The sequence below is a fragment of the Cololabis saira genome, chromosome 11, assembly GCF_033807715.1.
Source record: "Cololabis saira isolate AMF1-May2022 chromosome 11, fColSai1.1, whole genome shotgun sequence".
Lineage (NCBI taxonomy): Eukaryota > Metazoa > Chordata > Actinopteri > Beloniformes > Belonidae > Cololabis > Cololabis saira.
This window is the reverse complement of record NC_084597.1, coordinates 491584-497500: the sequence shown is the minus strand read 5'-3', so window position 1 is coordinate 497500 and position 5917 is coordinate 491584. Positions and strand designations below refer to the sequence as shown.

At 45.1% G+C, this 5917-nt stretch overlaps 14 non-coding genes and 2 pseudogenes across 14 annotated transcripts in view; all 16 read right to left on the bottom strand.

Moving 5' to 3' along the window:
- The window catches only part of LOC133455633 (5S ribosomal RNA), a 119-nt gene extending 55 nt beyond the window's left edge, over positions 1 to 64 (bottom strand). Inside the window, exon 1 of the ribosomal RNA XR_009783587.1 lies at positions 1 to 64. This exon is cut by the window's left edge and continues 55 nt beyond it. This is a non-coding gene — a ribosomal RNA (5S ribosomal RNA).
- Positions 65 to 280: 216 nt separating this feature from the next.
- Positions 281 to 399, bottom strand: LOC133455604 (5S ribosomal RNA). Its single transcript, XR_009783561.1, has one exon. It is a non-coding gene; the product is annotated as a 5S ribosomal RNA (ribosomal RNA).
- A 199-nt stretch (positions 400 to 598) lies between these two features.
- On the bottom strand, positions 599 to 717 carry LOC133455647 (5S ribosomal RNA). Its single transcript, XR_009783599.1, has one exon. It is a non-coding gene; the product is annotated as a 5S ribosomal RNA (ribosomal RNA).
- Positions 718 to 934: 217 nt separating this feature from the next.
- On the bottom strand, positions 935 to 1053 carry LOC133455644 (5S ribosomal RNA). Its single transcript, XR_009783596.1, has one exon. It is a non-coding gene; the product is annotated as a 5S ribosomal RNA (ribosomal RNA).
- A 190-nt stretch (positions 1054 to 1243) lies between these two features.
- LOC133455801 (5S ribosomal RNA) lies at positions 1244 to 1362 on the bottom strand (annotated as a pseudogene).
- A 217-nt stretch (positions 1363 to 1579) lies between these two features.
- On the bottom strand, positions 1580 to 1698 carry LOC133455561 (5S ribosomal RNA). The gene has a single exon (XR_009783522.1). It is a non-coding gene; the product is annotated as a 5S ribosomal RNA (ribosomal RNA).
- Positions 1699 to 1897: 199 nt separating this feature from the next.
- LOC133455614 (5S ribosomal RNA) lies at positions 1898 to 2016 on the bottom strand. The gene has a single exon (XR_009783570.1). It is a non-coding gene; the product is annotated as a 5S ribosomal RNA (ribosomal RNA).
- Positions 2017 to 2232: 216 nt separating this feature from the next.
- On the bottom strand, positions 2233 to 2351 carry LOC133455657 (5S ribosomal RNA). Its single transcript, XR_009783608.1, has one exon. It is a non-coding gene; the product is annotated as a 5S ribosomal RNA (ribosomal RNA).
- Positions 2352 to 2550: 199 nt separating this feature from the next.
- On the bottom strand, positions 2551 to 2669 carry LOC133455691 (5S ribosomal RNA). The gene has a single exon (XR_009783639.1). It is a non-coding gene; the product is annotated as a 5S ribosomal RNA (ribosomal RNA).
- Positions 2670 to 2868: 199 nt separating this feature from the next.
- Positions 2869 to 2987, bottom strand: LOC133455632 (5S ribosomal RNA). The gene has a single exon (XR_009783586.1). It is a non-coding gene; the product is annotated as a 5S ribosomal RNA (ribosomal RNA).
- Positions 2988 to 3203: 216 nt separating this feature from the next.
- LOC133455603 (5S ribosomal RNA) lies at positions 3204 to 3322 on the bottom strand. Its single transcript, XR_009783560.1, has one exon. It is a non-coding gene; the product is annotated as a 5S ribosomal RNA (ribosomal RNA).
- Positions 3323 to 3521: 199 nt separating this feature from the next.
- Positions 3522 to 3640, bottom strand: LOC133455646 (5S ribosomal RNA). The gene has a single exon (XR_009783598.1). It is a non-coding gene; the product is annotated as a 5S ribosomal RNA (ribosomal RNA).
- A 217-nt stretch (positions 3641 to 3857) lies between these two features.
- LOC133455643 (5S ribosomal RNA) lies at positions 3858 to 3976 on the bottom strand. The gene has a single exon (XR_009783595.1). It is a non-coding gene; the product is annotated as a 5S ribosomal RNA (ribosomal RNA).
- Positions 3977 to 4166: 190 nt separating this feature from the next.
- LOC133455800 (5S ribosomal RNA) lies at positions 4167 to 4285 on the bottom strand (annotated as a pseudogene).
- Positions 4286 to 4502: 217 nt separating this feature from the next.
- On the bottom strand, positions 4503 to 4621 carry LOC133455560 (5S ribosomal RNA). The gene has a single exon (XR_009783521.1). It is a non-coding gene; the product is annotated as a 5S ribosomal RNA (ribosomal RNA).
- A 199-nt stretch (positions 4622 to 4820) lies between these two features.
- On the bottom strand, positions 4821 to 4939 carry LOC133455602 (5S ribosomal RNA). Its single transcript, XR_009783559.1, has one exon. It is a non-coding gene; the product is annotated as a 5S ribosomal RNA (ribosomal RNA).
- Between the last annotated feature and the right edge of the window lie 978 nt (positions 4940 to 5917).

Sequence of the window (5917 nt, the reverse complement as noted above, 5' to 3'; positions counted from 1 at the left end):
CGATCCTGCTTAGCTTCCGAGATCAGACAAGATCGGGCGCATCCAGGCTGGTATGGCCGTAAGCTGAAGCTGCAGCTTGAAATACTTCTTATATGGAGTTGAAGATAAGTATATAATACAAGTCATTGATTTGTTGGTGATAATAATTTAGAAGCGCTTATTTGTTGGAGTTAAAGTGCCTTAACCATGTGCAAAACACTTTAGGACGTGAGCTGTCGCTGTTACCACGTTGAAATATGTGTGGGTAGATTAAGCGAGAGCGCTCTCTGCAGGTTGAAAAAGCTTACAGCACCTGGTATTCCCAGGCGGTCTCCCATCCAAGTACTAACCAGGCCCGACCCTGCTTAGCTTCCGAGATCAGACGAGACCGGGCGCATCCAGGCTGGTATGGCCGTAAGCAGAAGCTGCAGCTTGAAATACCTCTTATATGGAGTTGAAGATAAGTCATAGAATATAAGTCATTGATCTGTTGGTTTTATTTGTTGGAGTTAAAGTGCCTTAACCATGTGCAAAACACTTTAGGACGTGAGCTGTCGCTGTTACCACGTTGAAATATGTGTGGGTAGATTAAGCGAGAGCGTTCTCTGCTGGTTGAAAAAGCTTACAGCACCTGGTATTCCCAGGCGGTCTCCCATCCAAGTACTAACCAGGCCCGTCCCTGCTTAGCTTCCGAGATCAGACGAGATCAGGCGCATCCAGGCTGGTATGGCCGTAAGCAGAAGCTGCAGCTTGAAATACATCTTATATGGAGTTGAAGATAAGTCATAGAATATATGTCATTGATTTGTTGGTGATAATAATTTAGAAGCGCTTATTTGTTGGAGTTAAGGTGCCTTAACTATGTGCAAAACACTTTAGGACGTGAGCTGTCGCTGTTACCACGTTGAAATATGTGTGGGTAGATTAAGCAAGAGCGTTCTCTGCTGGTTGAAAAAGCTTACAGCACCTGGTATTCCCAGGCGGTCTCCCATCCAAGTACTAACCAGGCCCGACCCTGCTTAGCTTCCGAGATCAGATGAGATTGGGCGCATCCAGGCTGGTATGGCCGTAAGCAGAAGCTGCAGCTTGAAATACCTCTTATATGGAGTTGAAGATAAGTCATAGAATATAAGTCATTGATTTGTTGGTTTTATTTGTTGGAGTAACCATGTGCAAAACACTTTAGGACGTGAGCGGTCGCTGTTACCACGTTGAAATATGTGTGGGTAGATTAAGCGAGAGCGTTCTCTGCTGGTTGAAAAAGCTTTTTCAGCACCTGGTATTCCCAGGCAGTCTCCCATCGAAGTACTAACCAGGCCCGACCCTGCTTAGCTTCCGAGATCAGACGAGATCAGGCGCATCCAGGCTGGTATGGCCGTAAGCAGAAGCTGCAGCTTGAAATACATCTTATATGGAGTTGAAGATAAGTCATAGAATATATGTCATTGATTTGTTGGTGATAATAATTTAGAAGCGCTTATTTGTTGGAGTTAAGGTGCCTTAATTATGTGCAAAACACTTTAGGACGTGAGCTGTCGCTGTTACCACGTTGAAATATGTGTGGGTAGATTAAGCAAGAGCGTTCTCTGCTGGTTGAAAAAGCTTACAGCACCTGGTATTCCCAAGCGGTCTCCCATCCAAGTACTAACCAGGCCCGACCCTGCTTAGCTTCCGAGATCAGACGAGATCGGGCGCATCCAGGCTGGTATGGCCGTAAGCAGAAGCTGCAGCTTGAAATACCTCTTATATGGAGTTGAAGATAAGTCATAGAATATAAGTCATTGATTTGTTGGTTTTATTTGTTGGAGTTAAAGTGCCTTAACCATTTGCAAAACACTTTAGGACGTGAGCTGTCGCTGTTACCACGTTGAAATATGTGTAGGTAGATTAAGCGAGAGCGCTCTCTGCTGGTTGAAAAAGCTTACAGCACCTGGTATTCCCAGGCGGTCTCCCATCCAAGTACTAACCAGGCCCGACCCTGCTTAGCTTCCGAGATCAGACGAGATCGGGCGCATCCAGGCTGGTATGGCCGTAAGCTGAAGCTGCAGCTTGAAATACCTCTTATATGGAGTTGAAGATAAGTCATATAATATAAGTCATGATTTGTTGGTGATAATAATTTAGAAGCGCTTATTTGTTGGAGTTAAAGTGCCTTAACCATGTGCAAAACACTTTAGGACGTGAGCTGTCGCTGTTACCACGTTGAAATATGTGTGGGTAGATTAAGCGAGAGCGTTCTCTGCTGGTTGAAAAAGCTTACAGCACCTGGTATTCCCAGGCGGTCTCCCATCCAAGTACTAACCAGGCCCTACCCTGCTTAGCTTCCAAGATCAGACGAGATCGGGCGCATCAAGGCTGGTATGGCCGTAAGCAGAAGCTGCAGCTTGAAATACCTCTTTAATGGAGTTGAAGATAAGTCATAGCATATAAGTCATTGATTTGTTGTTTTTTTTTGTTGGAGTTAAAGTGCCTTAACCATGTGCAAAACACTTTAGGACGGGAGCTGTCGCTGTTACCACGTTGAAATATGTGTGGGTAGATTAAGCGAGACCGCTCTCTGCAGGTTGAAAAAACTTACAGCACCTGGTATTCCCAGGCGGTCTCCCATCCAAGCACTAACCAGGCCCTACCCTGCTTAGCTTCCGAGATCAGACGAGATCGGGCGCATCCAGGCTGGTATGGCCGTAAGCAGAAGCTGCAGCTTGAAATACCTCTTATATGGAGTTGAAGATAAGTCATAGAATATAAGTCATTGATCTGTTGGTTTTATTTATTGGAGTTAAAGTGCCTTAACCATGTGGAAAACACTTTAGGACGTGAGCTGTCGCTGTTACCACGTTGAAATATGTGTGGGTAGATTAAGCGAGAGCGCTCTCTGCTGGTTGAAAAAGCTTACAGCACCTGGTATTCCCAGGCGGTCTCCCATCCAAGTACTAACCAGGCCCGATCCTGCTTAGCTTCCGAGATCAGACAAGATCGGGCGCATCCAGGCTGGTATGGCCGTAAGCTGAAGCTGCAGCTTGAAATACTTCTTATATGGAGTTGAAGATAAGTATATAATACAAGTCATTGATTTGTTGGTGATAATAATTTAGAAGCGCTTATTTGTTGGAGTTAAAGTGCCTTAACCATGTGCAAAACACTTTAGGACGTGAGCTGTCGCTGTTACCACGTTGAAATATGTGTGGGTAGATTAAGCGAGAGCGCTCTCTGCAGGTTGAAAAAGCTTACAGCACCTGGTATTCCCAGGCGGTCTCCCATCCAAGTACTAACCAGGCCCGACCCTGCTTAGCTTCCGAGATCAGACGAGACCGGGCGCATCCAGGCTGGTATGGCCGTAAGCAGAAGCTGCAGCTTGAAATATCTCTTATATGGAGTTGAAGATAAGTCATAGAATATAAGTCATTGATCTGTTGGTTTTATTTGTTGGAGTTAAAGTGCCTTAACCATGTGCAAAACACTTTAGGACGTGAGCTGTCGCTGTTACCACGTTGAAATATGTGTGGGTAGATTAAGCGAGAGCGTTCTCTGCTGGTTGAAAAAGCTTACAGCACCTGGTATTCCCAGGCGGTCTCCCATCCAAGTACTAACCAGGCCCGTCCCTGCTTAGCTTCCGAGATCAGACGAGATCAGGCGCATCCAGGCTGGTATGGCCGTAAGCAGAAGCTGCAGCTTGAAATACATCTTATATGGAGTTGAAGATAAGTCATAGAATATATGTCATTGATTTGTTGGTGATAATAATTTAGAAGCGCTTATTTGTTGGAGTTAAGGTGCCTTAACTATGTGCAAAACACTTTAGGACGTGAGCTGTCGCTGTTACCACGTTGAAATATGTGTGGGTAGATTAAGCAAGAGCGTTCTCTGCTGGTTGAAAAAGCTTACAGCACCTGGTATTCCCAGGCGGTCTCCCATCCAAGTACTAACCAGGCCCGACCCTGCTTAGCTTCCGAGATCAGATGAGATTGGGCGCATCCAGGCTGGTATGGCCGTAAGCAGAAGCTGCAGCTTGAAATACCTCTTATATGGAGTTGAAGATAAGTCATAGAATATAAGTCATTGATTTGTTGGTTTTATTTGTTGGAGTAACCATGTGCAAAACACTTTAGGACGTGAGCGGTCGCTGTTACCACGTTGAAATATGTGTGGGTAGATTAAGCGAGAGCGTTCTCTGCTGGTTGAAAAAGCTTTTTCAGCACCTGGTATTCCCAGGCAGTCTCCCATCGAAGTACTAACCAGGCCCGACCCTGCTTAGCTTCCGAGATCAGACGAGATCAGGCGCATCCAGGCTGGTATGGCCGTAAGCAGAAGCTGCAGCTTGAAATACATCTTATATGGAGTTGAAGATAAGTCATAGAATATATGTCATTGATTTGTTGGTGATAATAATTTAGAAGCGCTTATTTGTTGGAGTTAAGGTGCCTTAATTATGTGCAAAACACTTTAGGACGTGAGCTGTCGCTGTTACCACGTTGAAATATGTGTGGGTAGATTAAGCAAGAGCGTTCTCTGCTGGTTGAAAAAGCTTACAGCACCTGGTATTCCCAAGCGGTCTCCCATCCAAGTACTAACCAGGCCCGACCCTGCTTAGCTTCCGAGATCAGACGAGATCGGGCGCATCCAGGCTGGTATGGCCGTAAGCAGAAGCTGCAGCTTGAAATACCTCTTATATGGAGTTGAAGATAAGTCATAGAATATAAGTCATTGATTTGTTGGTTTTATTTGTTGGAGTTAAAGTGCCTTAACCATTTGCAAAACACTTTAGGACGTGAGCTGTCGCTGTTACCACGTTGAAATATGTGTAGGTAGATTAAGCGAGAGCGCTCTCTGCTGGTTGAAAAAGCTTACAGCACCTGGTATTCCCAGGCGGTCTCCCATCCAAGTACTAACCAGGCCCGACCCTGCTTAGCTTCCGAGATCAGACGAGATCGGGCGCATCCAGGCTGGTATGGCCGTAAGCTGAAGCTGCAGCTTGAAATACCTCTTATATGGAGTTGAAGATAAGTCATATAATATAAGTCATGATTTGTTGGTGATAATAATTTAGAAGCGCTTATTTGTTGGAGTTAAAGTGCCTTAACCATGTGCAAAACACTTTAGGACGTGAGCTGTCGCTGTTACCACGTTGAAATATGTGTGGGTAGATTAAGCGAGAGCGTTCTCTGCTGGTTGAAAAAGCTTACAGCACCTGGTAGGGTTAGGGTTAGGGTTAGGGTTAGGGTTAGGATAGGGGCTGAGTGCCACTTTGGAATCTTTGATTTGACCCCCTAAACAGTGGATCATTTGCTCTACACTTCGGCTACCCCCCCATTTTCATGTACCCTGATTCCAGTAATACTAATGAGGAAGGGGTGGGACCTTGTCTTCTCGTCCAATCAGCGAAAAGCAAGTTCAAAGGTCTGTAACTTTTGCTAGGAGTGGATCATTTGCTCATGGATGGTACCATTGGAAAGCTCGTGGTCGTATTATGTTCGACGGAAGCAGTTTCCAAGTCTCTACGACCTTCGGTTCGGAAGTTATGACCGGAAATGTGTATCGCATTGAAAATGAATGGAGCGATAATTTCCTGAAATTTGACTAAGTGTTTTGGTGAAAAAAGTTCCCACAGAAAGTGTTTAGGAGCACGTTTTAGGCCATTTGGAGTCGATATGTACCTATAAACAAAATTTTTTTGGGAAAAATAATTGTGAAATTTGACGAAAATTTCCTGAAATTTGACTAAGTGTTTTGGTGAAAAAGGTTCACCCAGAAAGTAGTTAGGAGCACGTTTCAGGGTTAGGGTTAGGGTTAGGATAGGGGCTGAGTGCCACTTTGGAATCTTTGATTTGACCCCCTAAACAGTGGATCATTTGCTTGAAACTTAGGGTTAGGGTTAGGGTTTGTGTTCAACGGCTCCCTGCGGGAAACCAATACGCTACTGCCTCCTAACGCTCGTAGG